This window comes from Bubalus kerabau, chromosome 2, assembly GCF_029407905.1.
Source record: "Bubalus kerabau isolate K-KA32 ecotype Philippines breed swamp buffalo chromosome 2, PCC_UOA_SB_1v2, whole genome shotgun sequence".
NCBI lineage: Eukaryota > Metazoa > Chordata > Mammalia > Artiodactyla > Bovidae > Bubalus > Bubalus kerabau.
Genome location: NC_073625.1, coordinates 198,259,369 through 198,284,073, shown reverse-complemented (window position 1 = coordinate 198,284,073; position 24,705 = coordinate 198,259,369). Strand labels below are relative to the sequence as shown.

The window sequence follows — 24,705 nt, the reverse complement described above, 5'->3', positions numbered from 1 at the left end:
ATCTGCCATGGGTGTACATGTGTTCCCCATCCTGAACCCCCCTCCCACGTCCCTCCCCATCCCATCCCTCTGGGTCATCCCAGTGCACCAGCCCTGAGCATCCTGTATCTTGCATTGAACCTGGGCTGGCAATTTGTTTCATATATGATATTATACATATTGCAATGCCATTCTCCCAAATCATCCCACCCTCTCCCTCTCCCACAGAGTCCAAAAGACTGTTCTATACATCTGTGTCTCTTTTGCTGTCTTGCATACAGGGTTATCATTACCATCTTTCTAAATTCCATATATATGCATTAGTATGCTGTATTGGTATTTTTCTTTCTGGCTTACTTCACTCTGTATAATAGGCTCCAGTTTCATCCACCTCATTAGAACTGATTCAAATGTATTCTTTTTAATGGCTGAGTAATACTCCATTGTGTATATGTACCACAGCTTTCTTATCCATTCATCTGCTGATGGACATCTAGGTTGCTTCCATATCCTGGCTATTATAAACAGTGCTCCGATGAACATTGGGGTACACTTGTCTCTTTCAATTCTAGTTTCCTTGGCATGTATGCCCAGTAGTGGGATTGCTGGGTCATAAGGCAGTTCTATTTCCAGTTTTGTATGGAATCTCCTCACTGTTCTCCATAGTGGCTGTACTAGTTTGCATTCCCACCATCAGTGTAAGAGGGTTCCCTTTTCTCCACACCCTCTCCAGCATTTATTGCTTGTAGACTTTTGGATTGCATCCATTCTAACTGGCGTGAAATGGTACCTTATTGTGGTTTTGATTTGCATTTCTCTGATAATGAGTGATGTTGAGCATCTTTCCATGTGTTTGTTAGCCATCTGTATGTTTTCTTTGGAGAAATGTCTGTTCAGTTCTTTGGCTCATTTTTTTATTGAGTTGTTTATTTTTCTGGAATTGAGCTGCAGGAGTTGCTTGTATATTTTTGAGATTAGTTCTTTGTCAGTTGCTTCATTTTCTATTATTTTCTCCCATTCTGAAGGCTGTCTTTTCACCTTGCTTATAGTTTCCTTTGTTGTGCAAAAGCTTTTAATTTTAATTAGGTCCCATTTGTTTATTTGTGTTTTTATTTCCAATATTCTGGGAGGTGGGTCATAGAGGATCCTGCTGTGATTTATGTCAGATAGTGTTTTGCCTATGTTCTCCTCTAGAAGTTTTATAGTTTCTGGTCTTATGTTTAGATCTTTAATCCGTTTTGAGTTTATTTTTGTGTATGGTGTTAGAAAGTGTTCTAGTTTCATTCTTTTACAAGTGGTTGACAAGTTTTCCCAGCACCACTTGGTAAAGAGATTGTCTTTTCTCCATTGTATATTCTTGCCTCCTTTGTCAAAGATAAGGTGTCCATAGGTGCATGGATTTATCTCTGGGATTTCTATTTTGTTCCTTTGATCTATATTTCTGTCTTTGTGCCAGTACCATACTGTCTTGATGACTGTGGGTTTGTAGTAGAGCCTGAAGTCAAGTAGGTTGATTCCTCCAGTTCCATTCTTCTTTCTCAAGATTGCTTTGGCTATTCGAGGCTTTTTGTATTTCCATACAAATTGTGAAATTATTTGTTCTAGCTCTGTGAAAAATACCGTTGGTAGCTTGATAGGGATTGCATTGAATCTATAGATTGCTTTGGGTAGTATACTCATCTTCACTATATTGATTCTTCCAATCCATGAACATGGTATATTTCTCCATCTATTACATCAAGAGGCTCTTTAGTTCCTCTTCACTTTCTGCCATAAGGGCAGTATCATCTGCATATCTGAGGCTATTGATATTTCTCCCAGCAATCTTGATTCCTGAACCTTGCCCTCATCCAGCCTTTAAAAATATTTTGCTGAAACTCTATGAGGAGTTTGGGTTATTTGGGCATGAGCCACCTATTTTTGCATGGCCCTGTAGTAAACCTTTCTCTGCTCCAAACTCTGATGCTTTGGTTTGTTTGGCCTCACTGTGCATTGGGCACATGAACTTGTGTTCAGTAACAGTGTAGGGTTCACATTTTTGGAAATACATCAATACTTCTCAGCAAGAATTAAGGAATGTAAAGTAGAAGACAGTTGTAGAGTAGAAGGCAGAATGCAGAGTGGCTCATTCTAATGTTATCTCCTTATGTAAAATAGTTGCAGAAATCCAAGACTGTAGAGGTTGGGTTAATGAAAAGCAAATAACTAATGACGATTCTGGGAAAACATTTAACACTCCACAATTTTGAAATACTGGATTTTTTGTTTTGTTTTGTTTTATTCAATATCAAGGAGAAGGCAATGGCAATGCATTCCTGTACTCTTGCATGGAAAATCCCATGGATGGAGGAGTCTGGTAGGCTGCAGTCAATGGGGTCGCTAAGAGTCGGACATGACTGGGCGACTTCACTTTCACTTTTACCTTTCATGCATTGGAGAAGGAAATGGCAACCCACTCCAGTGTTCTTGCCTGGAGAATTCCAGGGATGGCAGAGCCTGGTGGGCTGTTGTCTATGGGGTTGTACAGAGTCGGATACGACTGAAGCGACTTAGCAGCAACACCAGCATTCAATATCAAAGCCAGTTAAATGTAAGTCCAAATAGTCTACTCTCCGTGGTAATGAATTGAAAACTTGGTGATTTTAGTACCTGAATTCCTTGCAAAGTTGAGCTTAAAACTCCTACTTTCTGAAACAAATTAATGTATCTTTAGTAGAACAAGTGTAATTCCTAACAGAGGACAAATTTTGCGTTATAACTTCTCTAGGAAAGGGCTTCCCTGGTGTTTCAGCTGGTAAAGAATCTGCCTGCAATGCAGGAGACCTGGGTTAGATCTCTGGGTTGGGAAGATACCCTGGAGAAGGGAACAACTATCCACTCCAGAATTCTGACCTGGAGAATTCCATGGGCTGTATAGGCCATGGAGAGGGGGTCACAAAGAGTCAGATATGACAGACCGACTTTCACATCACCTCTTTAGGGAAAGAATTGCTTCAATTTTACAAACAGAAGGAAGAAAAAAGAAAGCCTTGAATTCTGTAGAAAAGGCTGTTGATCACCAAAACCACTTTTATATCATAGTGTGATTGTGAAACTTAAATTGCAATTGTATTATAAGTAAAAACATTCCTATAAAAATACTTTCCAGAAAAGTTACTCAAAAAAGCCAAATTCTGGTTAATTCCAATGCAATTGGAATACTACTTCAGTTAAGTGTGGGGAAAGAACCGCACCCTTCTCCTGAAGTGAAACAGGTCTCCTTGGGATTTCACTCTTGGTTAGAAAAGAACATCTGGGTTAATCCATCTTTGTCTGCAGAGGGCATATGGATGCCACATGCAGGTGCAAATGAGAACAGCATGTGTGCTCTGCTCCTGGAAGGTGGGTTCTGACCTTCCAGCCCTGCCTGATACTCTTTGTGTTTCCCTCGTGAGGCACACTTGTTGTTCAGTTGCTTGGTTCTGTCCAACTCTTCGGAACCCCAGGGACTGCATCAGGCCAGGCTTCTTTGTCCTTCATTACCTCTCAGAGGTTGCTCAAACTCATGTCCATTGAATTAGAGATGCCATCCAACCATCTCATCCTGTCATCCCCTTCTCCTTCTGCCCTCAGTCTTCCCCAGCATTAGGGTGTTTTCCAATGAATTGGCTTTTCACATCAGGTGATCAAAGTACTGGAGCTTCAGCTTAAGCATCAGTTCTTCCAATGAATATTCAGGGTTGATTTCCTTTAGGATTGAGTGGTTTGATCTCCTTGCTGTCCAAGGGACTCTCAAGAGTCTTCTCCAACACCACAGTTCAAAAGCATCAATTTTTCAGCACTCAGCCTTCTTTATGGTCCAACTCCCACAACCATACATGACTACTGGAAAAACCATAGCTTACCTTTGTTGGCAAAGTAATATCTCTGCTTTTTTTTAATACACTGTCTAGGTTTGTCATAGCTTTTCTTCCAAAGAACAAGCGGCTTTTAATTTCATGGCTGTGGTCGCTCTCCACAGTGATTTTGGAGCTCAAGAAAATAAAATCTGTCACTGTTTCCATTCCCCCCCACCCCATCTATTTGCCATGAAGTGATGGGATCAGATGACATTACCTTAATTTTTTGAATGCTGAGTTTTAAGTCTGCTTTTTCAGTCTCCTCTTTCCTTCATCAAAGTTGGGCAGGATCTAAGACCCATTGATACTAAATGATCAATCCTGGGGGCAGGGGAGGATGGACAGTGGAGACCAGCTCAACCAGGGAAACCATTCTTTGGCACCTTGAGTTTTTTCCTGATTATTTCCTAAAAGTAATACTGGGTGGTGGTGTACTTGAGAACATGGCCTCTTCCCCCCATTTTGTTCCTGGTTCTCATCACATCTCTTGGGGGACTGCTGAGGTGGGCCATGTTTGACAGCACAAGTCTGGTGGGCAGTTGCAGGGAAGGACAGTGAATACCAGCGCACCCCTCCCCCCAACACACACACACAAAATGAAAGCCACTGGAGAGAGGAGACAGGTGAGGTGGGCAGGGCATTCTGAACCCTGGAGGCCAGGATGAGACCTTTCTTCCAAACAGGACAGGCTAGGTTAAAAGCCAGCACTTTGGGGTATCCTGTGCAGAACACCCTGGGATCCTCACTCTACTAGGTAGATCCTAGAATTCTAGGTAAGCTTTGATGGTGGTGGTGGTGGTGGTTTAGTCGCTAAGTTGTGTCCGACTCTTGCGACCCCATGGACTGTAGCCCACCAGGCTCCTCTGTCCATGGGATTCTCTAGGAAAGAATACTGGAGAGGGTTGCTATTTCCTTCTCCAAGGTAAGCTCTTGTTGCTATTGTTGTGCTAAGTCGCTTCAGTCGTGTCCAACTCTGTGCGACCCCATAGATGGAAGCCCACCAGGCTCCCCCGTCCCTGGGATTCTCCAGGCAAGAATACTGGAGTGGGTTGCCATTTCCTTCTCCAATGTGTGAAAGTGAAAAGTGAAAGGGAGGTTTCTCAGTCGTGTCCAACTCTTAGCGATCCCATGGACTGCAGCCTACCAGGCTCCGCCGTCCATGGGATTTTCCAGGCAAAAGTACTGGAGTGAGGTGCCATCACCTTCTTCAAGGTAAGCTCTAGCTTACAGCAAATACACCATCTTCTGAGAAAGATCATTTTGCCCCTTACTAGTGAAAAAAAAAAATAAAATGAAATCAGCCATTAGTTTTACACATATTTGTGTTCTCCTTGTTAAAAATTAATAATAAAAGGAAAAAGTCCCGACAGCCCTCCTTCCACTTCCTTCTCTCCATTCTTCCAGCCCCATTCTTTCTGAGACACACCTAGGAACCTCCTGATTCACTTCTGAAGCTGTTCTGGAACAGAGAGGCCTGGAGCTCTAATGGTCCTTGCTAAGCAAGGGTCTTTTGATCTTTTAATAAACTTTCCTCTTGACCTTTGCAGAGGACAAAGGAGCCTGGCCTCCTGCAGTCCATGGGGTCACAAAGCATCAGACATGACTTGGTGACTAACAGCAACTTGAGCTTTTAAATAAACTTTCATTAGTGTTCAGTAATTTCCATATTTCTTTAAGGACAGTGGAGAAGGTGGCAGGCTGAGCATTGTGGCGATAGACTGAATTCAGCTGCAGAAGCTGGGAATAGGTTTATCCATAAAATCTCAATTGTGGGTTCACGTCAATGGAAAAGAAACAAGTAAGCAAACACGCCATCCACCTAAGAACAGGCAATGCTTTTCAAGTGCATCATTGGGGTCCCTGTGAGAAATCGAGTCTTCACTCCTGTTGCCCACCCCCCTCCCAGCCCCCTCCCAGCCCTGCCCTTGTTGGGAGCTGCTGGGGAGCTCCTGCCGCCTTTAGCCCAGCTTTGCCCTCTGCTCCCTCTTGGACCTCAGCTCCCCGAGACATTGCCTGCTCTCTGGCTCTCTGGGAATGTTCTCTGGTTCTCTTCAGGCTGGCTTGGAGGAGACCACAGAGTAAACCATTGGAGCCAAATGGCGAGTCCTCAGCTCAAGTAGCAACAGTGACCTCAGTTCAGCAGATAAAAGTTGCCCTGGGTTCCTGAGAAACCGTTTTCTCAAGTTTTTTTCTTTTTTTTTTTTTTGGCAGCCCCGGCTTCCTCCGAAACAGTTGCTGGCAGCTGCGCAAAGAGCCAACAGCTGGAGAGTCTCTGGACACTCACATGAAACCCACGAGGAATTAATAGTCCAGCCCAACCCCCCTCCCAGCCCCCCACCCCCACCCCCGGCGAGCCCAGCCAAGTTCACCAGTCCGCGCGTTTTAAAGGGCCCAGCAGGGCGCGGGGCGCTCCATATCACCCGCGGTAGAGCGGGGACCTAGCTCCGCACTTCCCCACCGCGCGCCGTTCCTGCGCCCAGGCGCTAGTGCCGCCCTTGGGAAGCAGGGGCCCTGCCTGCCGTTCCGAGGGGCCCCGGGCCCTGGAAAAGCTCGGTGAGTGCCGGTTACAGGGGCTTGGGGCATAAAATGGGCGGAGGAGGGCTCCGAGGGCAGGTAGGTAGCCATGAGTTCAGTTCAGTTCAGTCGCTCAGTCGTGTCCGACTCTATGCGATCCCATGAATCGCAGCACGCCAAGCCTCCCTGTCCATCACCAACTCCCGCATCCTGGTAATTTTTGCCCCTGTAGGATCCTGTCAAATCCCAGACTCTAAGGACTTTGCAAACTGAGACCAGGTTCTGAAAGGTTAGACTCTGAATTGAAAAGGATCGAATAGCAATGCTATTCGACGTGTCCAAAGACAAGTAGCAGCTGCATCCCCTGACACCTGGTTAGAAATGCAAATTCATGGGCCCCAGCCCACACCTGCGGAGCCTCAGTCTCTGGGACTGGGGAGTATGTGTGTTAACAAGTCCTCCTGGAGATTCTGACCCTGCAGAAGTTTGATAGCCACTGACTTAGAGGTCACTTGGGTCTAACACTTGGGCCCCTTACCCCATGCAGGAACCCTGACATAAACAGCAGTGGGTGCACAGTGAGCCGTAAGGCATTAATTACTGGGGTAGATTCAGATACTGCATCATAAGAACTTCGAAACACTCATAGTTTGTAGAAATTGCTGCTGCTACTGCTGCTAAGTCGCTTCAGTCGTGTCCGACTCTGTGCGACCCCATAGACGGCAGCCCACCAGGCTCCCCTGTCCCTGGGATTCTCCAGGCAAGAATGCTGGAGTGGGTTGCCATTTCCTTCTCCAATGCATAAAAGTGAAAAGGGAAAGTGAAGTCGCTCAGTCGTGTCCGACTCTTCGCGACCCCATGGACTGCAGCCCACCAGGGTCCTCCCTCCGTCCATGGGATTTTCCAGGCAAGAGTACTGGAGTGGAGTGCCATTGCCTTGTCTGGTAGAAATTGCTATTCTGTACCAAACTGTGAACTACCATCTCTGAAATTTCCTTGAAACAGCACTCACCACTTTAACAAATATCTCTGAGTTTCTGCTGTGTGTCAGGTTCCAATTAAGTTTCTTTCAAAATGAAGAAGGGAGTTATCTGGCTCTTAAGATCTTCAAACTGCTAGCGTATTTTTCCTTTAACCAGGATCTTTGTAATTTGGTGTAGTGTTTCATATCTCATTTTTATTTTGTTTTTTTTTAGCATTTAATTGCTCCTTCTGAAGTTATTTTTTTATTATTGTTGTTAACTCAGAATGCCAGAATAGATATTTTGGAAGAGATGTATTTAGTATGTGAGTGAGTTCTGAACAAAATTTTTAAGAAAAAAAAGATTCACATTGGCAGGACATATTTTTTGATCTTTGTATTAGTTTATGTAATATATTTTACAAGTAGAATAAATAGGGATCCTGAAATTTCTTATGAATCAAAATGAGAGAGAAGATTTGTCCCCTTTTCTGAAAAGCCCAATGCCAGAGCTAGCTACCTCGTAGGAACTCTGAAAAGGAATCAGTTGCTATGGGGATGCCCCTTGGAAACAATTATGGATGCCAGGTATATCCAAATCATGTGGTTCCTCATTCTCCAAGGTTCTGAACAATTTCTGTAGATGAGGCTGTCTCTTCATCACTGCTGAGAACTTTACTCATGAAATATTCAGTGATGAAGCTTCTGTGAATGGTTTGCTTTCAATTGTGGGGTGTTTATTTTTGTTTGTTTTTTTTTTTTCTGCTTCTCCTTTGGTGGCTTAATTTAAATATTATGTCTAAATCCATTACTGACGTATTCTGAGACTCTGGAAAAATGTTGCATATATTTCTCAGTTTTCTGGATGCAGGATGTGTGGTCTTGAGGTGGCACTTGCCAGCATGGTTTCAAAGTATCACCCCAGAGCTCCCTACATGCGGTATGGTTACAACTTGGACTCTCCTAATATGTTAAAGCAGAGAAAATGTTTAATACGGTGACCATATAATTAATTATGTATGCATGTTTTAATTTAAAACATCTGAAAGGCTTGCTCATAGATGTCAAAGGCTAACTAAATTCTCTTTGAAAACAACTTTGGAAATGTTGGTAAAATTTTAAGCCATTGTTAGGAATGTCATGAGCGTCTGAATATAAACTGTTCTGTAAACTGTTCTGTATTCCTCAGAATCATGCCTGTACATACTAGTTTATAAGTACTCAAAGAACATATAATCAGCATCCTTCTGTGACAAAGTGTAAGATTTATGACATGTATCTTTTTTTATAAATTATATTGCATGTAACTTTATGTTGTGATTTTCTGCCTTCAATTTCAAAATCACCTTCCAAAAGGGAGGACTTTCAAATCTTGGAATATTTACGTAGAACCCTTTAGCTCTAGCAGTGAAGAACAGAAATTCACTTGAAATGTGTACTTTTCATGGCACAAAGGTTTACTTTTAGGATACTGCTGTCAATCTAGTAGGATCTAGCTTCAGGTCCTCTCTGAGCAGGTACAAAGGAGGAAAAGGTAAGAGCTGGGCAAAACTGGGACCTCGGATACAAACAAGATGCACGCCCACCTCCCTCAGGAGGAAGAGCGAGCTTGTAGTGTCTGTGACAGTTGCCAGCATTTTTGTTACTCCTGTCAATCCCCAGTGTCTGATGGTGCTGCCCTAGATTTTTCTGTTGCTTGAATTTTGACTTTTCAAGCCATTCTTTGGGGGGTATTCTGTAATTCAAGACTGGGTCTCTGAAAAGCCACTGTGAAATTCCACATTATTTGCAGGGCCCAGATGATACCTTGAGCCTTCTCCCCTAGCATGGTTAACTAATTATCTTTGACAATAAGGGACATAAAGAGACCTGAATAGTGAGCTGCTGCTGCTGGTAAGTCGCTTCAGTTTTGTCCGACTCTGTGCAAACCCATAGATGGCAGCCCACCAGGCTCTGCTGTCCCTGGGATTCTCCAGGCAAGAACACTGGAGTGGGTTGCCATTTCTTTCTCCAATGCATGAAAGTGAAAAGAGAAAGGGAAGTTGCTCAGTTGTGTCCGACTGTTAGCGACCCCATGGACTGCAGCCTACCAGGCTCCCCCATCCCTGGGATTTTCCAGGCAAGAGTACTGGAGTGGGTTGCCATTGCCTTCTCAGGAGAGCCTTATAAAGACAGTATAAGGCAGTGGAAAGAGCGTCATCTTTACATTTAGAGAGACCTCCAGTTTTGGGGCCAGATGTACTACTTTAATTTTTCCATCAGTAGTACAGGCATAATTATACTACACGAAGACCTATCTTCTGCTGGGTCATCCACTTTCTGTGTGTATTTCATCGGCAAACCTTTGCGACAAAGGAGGTTTGAAAATGTGTTTTTGTGGCTGAGCATGTCGCCCCATTCATTGATATAGAGATTCTGTTGATAAAGATGTAGTAATGGGCAATGGGTAGGCAACTAGAGATTTATGTAGTGCAGATGCTGGACAAGAATGGACTTTGAAGAGCGAGTGACAGTGGATGTGTTGGGTACATGTGAGTGCATTGGGGAATAGAAGGTGAGAGAGAAAGTGTAATAACAAATTTCTAGGCAACTAGGTGGCTTGAGGATGTTCAAGTCAAGCAGACAGGCCCTGAAATAGAAACACTCTGGGCATGATTGCTGTTGTTCAGTCACCAAGTCATGTCCAACTCTCCATGACCCATGAACTGCAGCATATCAGGCTTCCCTGTCCTTCACTATCTCCTTGAGTTTGCTCAAACTCATGTCCATTGAGTCAGTGATGCCATCCAACCATCTCATCCTCTGTCGCCCCCTTCTCGTCTTACACTCAGTCTTTTCCAGCATCAGGGTCTTTTCCAGTGAATCAGCTCTTACCATACTTACCAGCTCTCCAATACTCAGGCAAAGTATTGGAGCTTCAGCTTCAGCATCAGCCCCAGCCCTTCCAATGAATATTCAGGGTTGATAGCCTTTAGGATTGACTAGTTTAATCTCCTTGCTGTCCAAGTGACTCTCAAGAGTCTTCTCCAACACCACAGTTCTAAAGTATCAATACTTTGGAGTTCAGCCTTCTTCATGGTCCAGTTCTCACATCCATACATGACACTGGAAAAAGCATAGCTTTAACTCTATGGACCTTTGTCAGTAAAGTGATGTCTCTGCTTTTTAATACACTGGCTAGATCTGTCACAGCTTTTTTCTTCCAAAAAGTGAATGTCTTTTAATTTCATGGCGGCAGTCACAATCCACAGTGGTTTTGGAGCCTAAGAAAATAAAATCTGTCACTGTTTCCATGATATTGTAATAATAATGATATCTCTATCTAGGTCTTGAAGCAGTTTATTAAATAATTATATCTAAATCTTGCAGTAATCCTGAAAGTTTTTTTTTTAGTAGATGTGTTTATTACTATTTCATTAATGAAGACATTGAGGCTTAAGATGGCAAGAGTACATGCCCAGTTAGTAAAGACCTACCCTGGACCTTAGCTTTACTTTACTCAGTTCATCTTCTTAATAGAGAGGAAGCAGATTGTAGAAGAAATGAGAAAATGTTGAGGTCTTTTCTTTCTACTGCATCACTGCAGGGCAAAGAAATAAAAATGACACCTTTCTTTAAAAAAAAAAAAAAAAGAAAGAAATGAGAAAATGAAGATGACTCTGTGATTAGGTAAGAAAAAAAGGAAAGAGGGAGGTGACATAGTCAAAAGTTTCAAACAGTGTAATGATTTGCGAGTCTGCCCTACCTATCAGGGCTTCCCTGAGAGCTCAGTTGGTAAAGAATCTGCCTTCAATGCAGGAGACCTAGGTTGGGTCCCTCGGTTGGGAAGATCCCCTGGAGAAGGGAACGGCTACCCACTCCAGTATTGTGGCCTAGAGAATTCCATGGACTGTATAGTCCATGGGCTCACAAAGAATCAGACACAACTGAGAAAGTTTCACTACCTGGGTGCAAATCAAAATGTCATCATTTAATAGCTGTGTGAACTTGGGTGGTGCTTCCCAGGTGGTGGACTGGGAATCCATCTGCCAGTGCAGGAGATGCAGGGTCAGTCCCTGGGTTGGGAAGGTCCCCTGGAGAAGGAAATGGCAACCCACTCCAGTATTCTTGCCTGGAAAATTCCATGGCCAGAGGAGCCTGGTGGGCTACAGTCCATGGGGTCACACAGAGTTGGACATGACTGAGCATGCACGTGTTTGGGGGAGATAGTTAACATCACCATCTTCCTTTATCTTATGGGCAAGTGGTAGTAGTGACGCACAGAGGCCGTAGCTAAGAGAAACAATTAAAAATTGATTGAGTTAATTGAGGTTGCTGACAAAATAAATCCAGAAAAAAAAAATCAGTAGATTCTGTATAAAGTAGTAACAAGCAGCTAAAAGTATAATGAGAAGAAAATGTCTGTTCCCAATATCAATAAACTACAAAATAGCTGAGAACCATAAATGTGAAATGTGTTCAACCAACTTCTGTTGTATCCTAATTTTACTCCCCTTGCCCCTCATCCCCTTACCCCCAAAACATATTTAAAACCTGCACAAAAAAAAAACCAAAGCACCAATGTGGGTATTATGCAAAACTGCTTCCAATAAAGAATGAAGCATCTGGTATATGGCAAACAGAGATTAAGAATTATTCCAAAAAAAGAAGAAAATTACTCCAAACTCTAAGGCATTAGAGAAAACAGGTTTATAATAAAAGTGGTCAAAAAAAATGTAAGACATAATGAAAGGGAAAGCCAAGAAAAGCACAAAAGGAAAATAAAACTGTTACAAAACCAAAACCCATATTAGAAGCAACTAGATATAAGTCAACTTTGTGGAAAATTGAGCTTTGACTTAAAGGGCAGTTTGGGGAAAAATTTCACAGATTGCAGTGCATATGGACAGAGGAAGAAAACTGGTTAAGGAGAGTAATGGTGATAGAGGACAAATAACAGACAAAAAGCACAAAACCATGTGACTTTCCAGGAAAAAAAAGAGAGAAAGACCAAAGGGAAGTGAAAATAAATATAAAACATATTGCATTTCTTTGGTCTCAAACTATCGTTAATTTCAAGAGGCACCATTGATTTAAAAATAGCTTTCAAGAGAATAAAAGTAAATGATTAATTACTGCATGGACATGTTACTTACAAGTTATTTCTTAGTTTGAGAAACACCAAATGTGAAAAAAAAATCTTTTAATTGAAGAAATATGGAATTAGATGAAAACTTTGCCAAAGTAAAAGAACATCTGAATTGGCAGATCAAAATTCTCAGTCTCATTATGTTCCAGAAAAACAAAAACAAAGATTAGCATGGTGTTATTGAGATTAATAGATACATTATGTGGACAGAAAAATTAAAAATAAATTAGGCTAACCAAATGAATTATCTCAGTAACATCAGATTCTGGAAGGCAATGACTCAGTAACAAAGAACTAAAAGGAAAACTGAAATGAATGAGACCCAAGAATATATAGCCACATTCTATATATGGGTTGTGTTCTATTTCTGTTAAACAGTACAGATTTAGACTGTTGGCAAGTTGAAAATGTATCAGAAAGACATTCACAATTATGACAGACTTCAAAATATATGACTTAATCCTTTGCTACACAAAGTGTTTTCAGAGGACCAGCATCCTTTAGGGTCTTGTTAAAAATAAAGAATGCACTCCAGAGCTATTGAATCAGAGCCTGCATTTTGAAAAGACACCCAACATCTGGACAAAACTTTAAATCAAACAGATACATGCAAGACTATGTTCATAGCAGCACTATTCACATAGCAAGACATGAAGAGCACCTAAATGTCCATTGGCATATGACTGGCTAATGAAGATGTGGTACATATATACAATGTGGTACATTTCAGGCATAAAAGATAATGAAATAATGCCATTTGCAGCAACATGAACGGACCTAGAAAGTGCCATACTAACTGAAGTAAGTCAGAAAAAAAAAAGGCAAATACCACATGATATCCCTTATACGTGGAATCTAAAATACGACACAAATGAGCCTATGCAAGAAACAAACAGACTCACAGACATAGAGAACATTCTTGTGATTGCCAAGGGGAGATTGAAAGGGGGAGGGATGGAGTGGGGGTTTGGGATTCAGTTCAGTTCAGTTCAGTCACTCAGTCATGTCTCTGCAACCCCATGGACTGCAGCACGCCAGGCCTCCCTGTCCATCACCAACTCCCAGAGTTTACTCAAACTCATGTCCATTGAGTCAGTGATGCCATCCAACCATCTCATTCTCTGATGTCCCCTCCTCCTCCTGCCTTCAATTTTTCCCAGCATCAGGGTGTTTTCCAATGAGTTAATTCTTCCCATCAGGTGGCCAAAGTATTGGAGCTTCAGCTTCAGCACCAGTCCTTCCAATGAATATTCAGAACTGATTTCCTTTAGGATGGACTGGTTGGATCTCCTTGCAGTCCAACGAATTCTCAAGAGTCTTCTCCAACACCACATTTCAAAAGCATCAATTCTTCGGTGCTCAGCTTTCTTTATAGTCCAACTCTCACATTGTACATGACTATTGGAAAAACCATAGCTTTGACTAGATGGACTTTTGTTGGCAAACTAATGTCGCTGCTTTTTAATATGCCTTCTAGTTTGGTCATAGCTTTTCTGCCAAGGAGTAAGCGTCTTTTAATTTCATGGCTGCAGTCACCATCTGCAGTGATTTTGGAGTCTAAAAAAATAAAGTCAGTCACTGCTTCCACTGTTTCCCCATCTATTTGCCATGAAGTGATGGGACCAGATGCCATGATCTTAGTTTTCTGAATGTTGAGTTTTAAGCCAACTTTTTCACTCTCCTGTTTTACTTTCATCAAGAGGCTCTTTAGTTCTTTGCTTTCTGCCATAAGGATGGTGTCATCTGCATATCTGAGGTTATTGATATTTCTCCCAGCAATCTTGATTCCAGCCTGTGCTTCATCCAGCCCAGTGTTTCTCATAATGTACTCTGCATATAAATTAAATAAGCAGAGTGACAATATACAGCCTTGACATACTCCTCTCCTGATTTCAAACATGTCTGTTGTTCCATGTCCAGTTCTAACTGTTGCTTCCTGACCTGCATACAGATTTCTCAAGAGGCAGGTCAGGTGATCTGGTATTCCCATCTCTTTCAGAGTTTTCCACACTTTGTGGTAATCCACAGAGTCAAAGGCTTTGGCATGGTCAATAAAGCAGGAGTAGATGTTTTTCTGGAACTCTCTTGCTTTTTTGGTGATCCAGCAGATGTTGGCAATTTGATATCTGGTTCCTCTGCCTTTTCTAAATTCAGCTTGAACATCTGGAAGTTCATGGTTTACGTACTGTTGAAGCCTGGCTTAGAGAATTTTGAGCATTACTTCACTAGCGTGTGAGATAAGTGCAATTGTGTGGTAGTTTGAGCATTTTTGGCATTGCCTTTTTTGGGATTGGAATGAAAACTGACCTTTTCCAGTCCTGTGGCCACTGCTGAGTTTTCCAAATTTACTGGCATATTGAGTGCAGCACTTTCATCTTTCAGGATTTGAAATAGCTCAACTGGTGTTCCATCACCTCCACTAGCTTTGTTCATAGTGATGTTTCCTAAGTGATGTTTCCCAAATTTCCATAGTGATGTTTCCACTTGACTTCTCACTCCAAGGTGTCTGGCTCTAGGTGAGTGATCACACCATCGTGATTATCTGGGTCATGAAGATCTTTGCTGTACAATTCTTCTGTGTATTCTTGGCACCTCTTCTTAATATCTTCTACTTCTGTTAGGTCCATACCATTTTCTGTCCTTTATCGAGCGCATCTTTGCATGAAATGTTCCCTTGGTATCTCTAATTTTCTTGAAGAGATCTCTAGTCTTTCCCATTCTGTTGTTTTTCTCTATTTCTTTGCACTGATCACTGAGGAAGGCTTTCTTATCTCTCCTTGCTGTTCTTTGGAACTCTGCATTCAAGTGGGTATATCTTTCCTTTTCTCATTTTCTTTTCATTTCTCTTCTTTTCACAGCTATTTGTAAGGCCTCCTCAGACAGCCATTTTGCTTTTTTGAATTTCTTTTTCTTGAGGATGGTCTTGATCCCTGTCTCCTGTATGATATCATGAACCTCTGTCCATAGTTCTTCAGGCACTCTCTCTATCAGATCTAATCCCCTGAATCTATTTCTCACTTCCACTGGATAATCATAAGGGATTTGATTTAGGTCATGCCTGAGTGGTCTAGTGGTTTTCCCCACTTTCTTCAATTTCAGTCCGAATTTGGCAATAAGGAGTTCATGATCTGAGCCACGGTCAGCTTCCAGTCTTGTTTTTGCTGACTCTATAGAGCTTCTCCATCTTTGGCTGCAAAGAATATAATCAGTCTGATTTCAGTATTGACCATCTGGTGATGTCCATGTGTAGAGTCTTCTCTTGTGAATATGCAAAAAGATAGTTTGGGATTAGCAGGTGCAAACTGTTATACAGAACAGATAAACAACAAGGACCTTCTATACAGCACAGGGAACTATATTCAATATCCTGTGATAAACCATAATGGAAAAGAATATGAAAAAGAGTGAATATTCATGGCTAACTGAATGACCTTGCTGTACAGCAGAAATTAACACAACATTGTAAATCAAATCTACTTCAGTACAATAAATTTTTTAAAAAGATTCCCAGGTAATTCTTGGGCATATTAAAGCTGCAGAAACACTGTCCTAATTAACCGCTTCTGAAAAGTCACCTGGCCCAGCACTTCCTAACTGGTTTGTGCTATAAAGACTCTGGATGTGCTGAGTTATTGCTCTCCTTAACCTGGGGAGGTGAGGTAGAAGGCCTTGGACTGGGGACCTAAAGCACATTGTCCTTTTCTCTGTGTTCCATGATCTATAATTGTGCTGTCCAGTTAGGTAGCCACTCACCATAGGTGGTTACTGAGCATTTGAAATGTGTCTGAGTTGATTTGTGCTGTGGGAGTAAAATAAATACTAGATTTTGAGGGCTTAGTATGAAAAAATAATGTGAAGTGTCTCATTAATAATCTTTATATTGATAATACATTGATATTTAGATATGTCAGGTTAAGTGAAACATATTATTTAATTCATTTCACCTATTTATTTGGAAGTAAAGCAATGACAGACGTAGACAGTGTATTAAAAAGCAGAGAGATTACTTTGCCTACAAAGGTCTGTATAGTCAAAGCTATGGGTTTTTTTAGTAGTCATGTACAGATGTGAGAGCTGGGAAATAAAAAAGGCTGATAGCCAAAGAATTGATGCCTTTGAACTATGGTGCTAGGGAAGACTCTTGAGAGTTCCTTGGGCAGCAAGGAGATCCAACCAGTCAATCCTAGAGGAAATCAGTCCTAAATATTCATTGAAAGGACTGATGATGAAGCTGAAACTCCAATACTTTGGCCACCTGATGTGAAGAACTGATGCATTGAAAAAGACCCTGATGCTGGGAAAGATTGAAGGTGGAAGGAGAAGGGGATAGCAGACGATGAGATGGTTGGATGGCATCACTGGCTTGAGGGAAATGAATTTGAGCAAGCTCTGGGAGTTGGTGATGGACAGGGAGGCCTGGCATGCTGCAGACCATGGGATTGCAAAGAGTCAGACATGACTGAGTGACTGAACTGAACTGAACTGACTCAAGGGAAAACAGGGATTATAATGTTATATTAGATAATGTTGAGAGCAAATAATGTTGAGAGCATACTCAGTGAGGCCTTGTTCATGTTTTTTTTTTTTTTTTTTAACTTTCTTCTCTTCTTTCTCCATCTGCTCCCTGTTTTAACCTTCTTTTTTAAAAACTGTTATTTTTTGAGTGCTATTGATAAACAGTAAAGTCTGGGGATACAACAGTGATCCAAATCAGATATCCGTCTCTGATGGCGATTTTGACCTTGTGGCAGCACAAGCTGCCTGCAAAGGTCATGTAATAATGATTAACAAATGAGTATAATCCACTAGGACAACATAAACCTTAGGAAATAACTAGCTTGTTACAGAAATATATAAAGCTAAACTGTAGGAAATAAAAGGAGATTGATGAAAATATAGTGTAGGGGAAATGCATTGCCTTTATTTTAGTCCTTGAGAAATTAGATAGGCAAAAATAAATAAGGATAACCTAATAGATTAATAATATATTCTATTATTATCAGGAACAATATGATTTTTTGTTCAAACATATATTAGCCTTTTTAAAACGTGAGCTTATGTTGGTCACAAGGGAAACCTCAGTGGATTAAAAAAAGAAATAGCACAGATCACAATCTCTGAATGCAATGCATTGAAACCAAAAGTAAATAATAAAAGCAGGAGTTACACTCACACTGAAAAATAAAACAGCTTCAATAAAAAAGCTCAAAATTAAAATCTCTAACTATTTAAAAATTTAAAACCATAATTGATGAATAACTGCCCTATAATAATCATGAAAATGCTTGCTTACCAAAGGCAGTGTTGTAGAGATATAGTTATAATCAGGAAAATGCATTGCTCAAAAAGTTTTCACTCCTAAGAAAAAAAGAAAGAGTAGAAATAATGGTTTAATCATTCAATTCAAGAAATTATAGAAAAACACAAATGAACCCAAGTAACGATAGAAGCAGAAAATTGAGAATTAAGGCAAAGAAAAACAATAGGATTCATTAATACATGCAAAAAATTCTTCGATGAAAAGTTTCGCAGTGAAAAGAATGACCTACTGATTGCCATAATCCAGAAAGAAAGAAAGAAAACAAATACATAATATTAGGAAAGAGAAGTTAGAGATAACCCTAGAGGGGAGAGAAAAAAGAGAAGATAATGTGCCTGATTTTATCATAAACAATTTGAAACCAAGATGCAATGGAAACTCGCAGAAGAAAGCAAGAATGATAATTACAACATCCACCTGAAGAAGCAATAGAAAGCTGATGTGGCATCTAACACTGGAAGGAATTAAGACAGCTGAAAGCTAGCACCCTTGACCCTGGGTAAATCCTGTCAAAACTTGCAGTGACAGATGATTCCTCTAACATTTAAAATGTTTAGAAACAAAGAGAAAGAAGAAAAGCTTCCTAGTCATTTTTGTAAATGCAGCAGAATTGATACAAAAACCAAAGAGAGGTCACAAAAAGTAAAAGACGTCGGTGTTTCTCACTTCCAAACAATGGTTCAAACTTTCTGAATCAAATATTAGCAAGTAAAATCTGACAGTACATACAAGAGGATGCATGATGACTACGTGGGGTTTGTTCCATAGTAGTTCGATATTAAGAGCTCTAATACATTACCCACTAAGGTCTTGTTGAGGGCTTCCCAGATAGCTCTAGTGGTAAAGGACCCACCTGTCAATGCAGATAGAGGTAAAGAGACATGGATTTGATCCCTGGGTCAGGAAGACCCCCTGGAGGAGGACACAGCAACCCACTCCAGTACTCTTGCCTGGAGAACCCCATGGAGAGAGGAGCCTGGTGGGCTACAGTCCATGGAGTTGCAGAGTTGGACATGACTGAAGTGACTCAGCACACACACACACACACACACACACACACACACATCTTGTTAAAGCTAAGCATATTATTAGTTTGTAAAAGAAAAATATACCTGGTAATTACAGTAGATGTTGAAAAAGTAATATTTCACAGCTATTCATGATTCTCTTAAATTTTAGGTTAAAATAAAACAGGATTTTTTTAAAAAAATTTATTTTTTATTGAAGGATAATTGCTTTACAGAATTTTGCTGTTTTCTGTCAAACCTCACCATGAATCAGCCATAGGTATACATATATCCCCTCCCTCTTGAACCTCCCTCCCATCTCCCTCCCCATCCAACCCCTCTAGGTTGATACAGAGCCCCTGTTTGAATTTCCTGAGATATACAGCAAATTCCCATTGGCTATCTGTTTTACATACGGTAATGTAAGTTTCCATGTTGCTCTTTCCATACATCTCACCCTCTCCTCCCCTCTCCCCATGTCTGTAAGTCTATTCTCTATGTCTGTTTCTCCACTGTTGCCCTGGTACTAAATAAATTCTTTAGTACCATTTTTCTAGATTCTGTATATATGTATTAGAATATGGTACTTATCTTTCTCTTTCCAACTCACTTCACTCTGTGTAATAGGTTCTAGGTTCATCCACTTCATTAGAACTGACTCAAATGTGTTCCTTTTTATGGCTGAGTAATATTCCATTGTGTATATGTAGCACAACTATTTATCCATTCACCTGTCGATGGACATCTAGGTTGCTTCCATGTTCTAGCTATTGTAAACAGTGCTGCAATGAACAATGGGATACATGTGTCTTTTTCAATTTTGGTTTTCTCACCAAAAAATCTACAAACAATAAATGCTGAAAAGAATGTGGAGAAAAGGGAACACTCTTGCACTGTTGGTGGGGATGTAAATTGATACAGCCACTGTGGAAGACGGTATGGAGATTCCTTAAAACACTAGGAATAAAACCACCATATGACCCAGCAATCCCACTCCTAGGCATATACCCTGAGGATTTTTTTAAAACATGCTATGGGGCGTGAGAAGATTAGCCAAGTTCAGACTCTTTCATCCTTTGTTTTGTAAATAATGACTATGTAACAGCATTGGATGGCATCACCGACTCAATGGACATGAGTTTGGGTAAACTCTGGGAGTTGATGATGGACAGGGAGGCCTGGTGTGCTGCCGTTCATGGGGTCTCAAAGAGTCGGACACGACTGAGCGACTGAACTGAACTGAACTGGACAGCTGAGATCACTTATAGCACTGCACACTCACGTCATGAGGTACTCACCTGGTCACCGGCAGCTGTGTGCAGTATGCGTGAATAAGCTTCACCTGGAAAAGCCCTGAAGGGTTGTGTGAGGTTATGTTGTGTTATGCTCTGTCTGCTGCTACGGCTGCTGTGTCAGCCAGGAGAGAATAAATGCATCTGCAGTTCCTACCGCTCTCCAGTCTCTTAGCTCGTGCCTGGCCTACCCTGGGTTCAGCAAACAGTGCAGGCTGTTCAGTGTGAACAGCAAGACAACTGGCATTGGAAACAGGGTCAGGAATACAACTGGCGTAGTTGGCAGGATACCCATAGGGTAGGAGAGCCTGAGGCTCCACTGGATGGAGGAAGCCAGTGGCCACCAGATAGTATGTGGTACTGGGTGACTGTGGTCCTCTCGGGCGTCGGCTCTGGTGGGAGACTGGGAGGCAGTGGACGGTTCACCAGAGAGCATTGAGAAGGTGTTACGAAGGTGGTGAGCTCCTCTTTGCTGAACAAGGCGGCATAGACTGCTGCTGGCACTGTGGGGCAGATTTTCCTGATTGCCCTGAAAACTAACAAAGGTAGTAATCTCTGTGATGCCAAGCTGATGAGCAATGTGAAGGGATGCTTGGAAGAGCTAGAGCAATGTATATTGGTGTTAGAGCAAGAGCCCTGTGACCGTGAAGAAGCCAGCATCTCTGACAGCCAGGTGGTAAGTGTTGGTGATGATGAACCTTATGAGACGGCGGGAATGGATTCACGTTGCCAGCCCCACTGTGTGATCCAATGTGGGAAAGCTCCCGGATACTATGAGTAAATGGCATACCCATGCCAAGTTGACCCAAGGGGTGAGAGAACTGGGCATGAAGCAGTCGGTATTTAACCCAATGACCTGAGGCCCAGATGATGAGCACTTTGTTGGTGGCATTCGATACACCATTTTGAACAATGCCCCATCTACTTCTTTTGGATCCCTGACTGCTCTTCTTGCACCCTATGTGGGGTGCCCCATCTGTGAAGGGACCTCAGTGGTGGCTCGCTTGGGAGAAATAGAGGGGTGGCAGCAGGCATAAAGTGTCAGGAGTGTGAAGATCCCGAAGCGGGGCTAAACCGGGAAAGGCCCCGTCTGGGTCATGCGGATGCAAATGTGGGCTGATTCGTGCAGAGCTGTACTGTAAAGGCTGTGTCCTCTCTTGCAAGTTAGAACAGTGTATGGTGTAAAGTGTAAAGGCTGTGTCCTGTGACGTGCTTATAACTTCTGACTCTCTTGCAGACTTAGAACAGTGTGAACACATTCCACCCTGAACAGTAGAACATATTCCAAAGCATTTGAAATATGTGGGTGGGCCGTGAACACCACAAAAACCCCCTCTTTGGTGGACCGGCACCTGTGGAGTGTTTTGCGGGTCCTTAAAAGTCCCGGAGGGGTGGGGTTGCCTCTGCGGAGGCCTTCCTGCAATCTCACAAGGACAGACGGTGGACCTGACTTGGCCATGGCAGATAAAGGCACTCCACCTGTGGAGGGTGGCTCTTCTAGCCCCGTGAGCGCGAGGACTGCAACATGCGTTCCAGGTGACACCTGGAGTTGGGTTTTGCTACGTGTTGGGGATGTAACTGCTTATTGTAGCTGATGCAAGAAGTGAATCTAAGGGTCAGCGTTACTCCCCAGGGGAAAATCGCAGATGGACCGGGCGTAGAATGTGAGGCGAGAGACCCTGAAGGGGTGGAGTGCCGGGAGAGGGCAAATTAGCTAGGCTGGCGTGTTCAGGCTCTCTTGCCCCACGTTTCGTGATAATGACTATGCAACAGCTGAGAGCATCATAGCACTGCACATGCGCGTCATGAGGTGCTCGCTTGGTCAGGGGTTGCCGTGTCAGTACGCCCGCATAAGCCTCACCTGGGAAAGCCCTGAAGGGCTGTGTGCGGTTGTGTTGTGTTGTACTGTTTGCTGCTATGGCTGCTGCGTCAGCCAGCAGAGAGGCTGTGTTAACGGCTTCCATGCCGGCAGGGAGAGAATAAATGCATCTGCAGTTCCTACAGCTCCTCTCATTTTCTTCCAGCCCCTTATCTTGCGCCTTGCCCACCCTGGTTCAGCGAGCAAGGCGGACAGTGTGAAAAGCAAGACAATTGGCGTCACAAACAGGATCAGCAATACACATGGTTAGAAATATATGTTACAAACTAACTGCCAGCATATCACACTTTAATGGTGAAGCATTTGAAATTTTACCATTAAGTTAGGAACATTATCAACATCATTATTTAACATTACTTTCAAAGTTCTGGTCAATATAACAGGATAAGGTAATATAAGAGATAGACATTTAGGAAGGAGGAGACAAAGTAATCATCATTTCCATTTAAACTCAGAATATACTAGAAAAGTCTACATGACTCAACAAGAGTGTTTAGGAAAGTGGCCAGTATAAATAATCATTTAGTAAAGTGAGTAGAAGAAAATATTCCATTTATAATAACAACAAAAAATATAAAACACCCAGGATTCTGTATATTCATGAGCGTTAAGAGTGTATCCAGGGCTGCTGCTGCTGCTGTCGCTTCAGTCGTGTCTGACTCTGTGCGACCCCATAGACGGCAGCCCACCAAGGTCCCCCGTCCCTGGGACTCTCCAGGCAAGAACACTGGAGTGGGTTGCCATTTCCTTCTCCAATGCATGAAAGTGAAAAGTGAAAGCGAAGTCGCTCAGTCATGTCCGACTCTTAGTGACCCCATGAACTGTAGCCCACCAGGGTCCTCCATTCATGGGACTTTCCAGGCAAGAGTACTGGAGTACTGCCTGGCAAGAGTACTCGCCATTGCCTTCTCTGGTATCCAGGGCAGGACAAGACAAACACTGATGAGGGGAAATGGCTCTTAAGAATCTTAGGTATATAGTTCATAGCAGAAATATAATTTGCAAGCTCACTAGTAATTACAGGAATTCAGAGAGCCATGCAGTAATATGAATTTCCCTCTTTATTCAGTATTCCAAAACTTTAACAGTGTGTGATGAGAATGTGAAGACATAAGTTCCCATATGTTCCCAGGGAGATGTAATTTACTACCACATTTTTGTTGCAATTGTTTAATGTTGATTATAATTTTAGATATACATTCCCTTTGACCCAGAGTTTTCCCTCCTAGTAAGTGTTCCTATAAAAATACTTTTCCCTTGCTCTGGGAAGTTTATTGCAGCATTGCTTAGAATTGTGAAAAAATTGGAAACATTCTAAGTATTCATCTATAGAGAGTTGGCTAAATGAGTTAGGATACATTGGTATAGTGGAGTACTTACTATACAGCTGTTAGGAAGAATAAGAACAAGAGCAGAATTAACAGTAGTTAACAATAATCATTGACTAATCAGAAACAATGTTGGCTTCAACTAGTATGACAATACTGGTCAGGGACAGTTATGGACTTTCAAATAAGAAAGTGGGTGAACAGCTAACATGAATATTAATAAAGTATGAATGAGGTAGATATATTTAGGAAGAATAATTAAGCCAACAATTGGTTTTAAAATTTAAAAACTCATACCAAGCAGGATAATAGAGATTAAAACATAATATTAAACTTGTCTAACTATTCAGTGCAAAGCTGGCAGCCTGCTGCCAAACAAAATTTTATTGAAACACAGCTTTATAGGGCCAATTTATCCATTCAGTACAGAAGGCATAGAGAACAGGGCCCACAGAAGTCAATGAAATGCCTTAATTTCTTTAAAAGATAGAAAAAAAATCAAATTTTTAGGGTCATAATATTTAATTTTTTTCTCACATCAGGAGACAAAGTAGGAGACAAAGTAATCATTATTTCCATTTAAACTCAGAATATACTAGAAAAGTCTACATGACTCAACAAGAGTGTTTAGGAAAGTGGCCAGTATAAATAATCATTTAGTAAAGTGAGTAGAAGAAAATATTCCATTTATAATAACAACAAAAAATATAAAACACCCAGGATTGTGTATATTCATGAGCGTTAAGAGTGTATCCAGGGCTGCTGCTGCTGCTATCGCTTCAGTCGTGTCCAACTCTGTGCAACCCCATAGACGGCAGCCCACCAAGGTCCCCCGTCCCTGGGATTCTCCAGGCAAGAACACTGGAGTGGGTTGCCATTTCCTTCTCCAATGCACATCAGGAAAACAATGCAATGTTAGAGCCCACAAGAGTCTATTAATTTTTGCCAAAACAAGCAAAAAAAATAATTCATGTAGCTAAAGTTATTTAAATATAATTTTTAATTTACTTCTGTATTGGGAGGGAGCCCATAAACCAGAAGTTGTTAGGCCCCACAGAAGGCCTAAAGAAGTTCTGCAAGCATGCTGGTGTGTTTGCATATTGTCTGCAGCTGATTTTGCAAGTGCAGAATTGAGTAGTTATTTGTATACAAATTCCAGGAAAAATTTCCTGATCCTTGGCTTAGTGTATTAGTACTTATGCTGTACTCAAAAAGCCTCTTGATGACAGTGAAAGTGGAGAGTGAAAAAGTTGGCTTAAAGCTCAACATTCAGAAAACGAAGACCATGGCATCTGGTCCCATCACTTCATGGGAAATAGATGGGGAAACAGTGGAAACAGTGTCAGACTTTATTTTTTTGGGCTCCAAAATCACTGAAGATGGTGACTGCAGCCATGAAATTAAAAGACGCTTACTCCT

At 41.8% G+C, this 24,705-nt stretch overlaps 1 protein-coding gene across 1 annotated transcript in view; it reads left to right on the top strand.

Moving 5' to 3' along the window:
* Window positions 1–6,250: 6,250 nt before the first annotated feature.
* COL6A5 (collagen type VI alpha 5 chain) overlaps window positions 6,251–24,705 on the top strand; it is a 162,287-nt gene continuing 143,832 nt past the window's right edge. The window contains exon 1 of the mRNA XM_055569957.1: window positions 6,251–6,410. The gene's annotated coding sequence lies outside the window, so the exon portion shown is untranslated. The remainder of the gene's footprint in view (window positions 6,411–24,705) is intronic.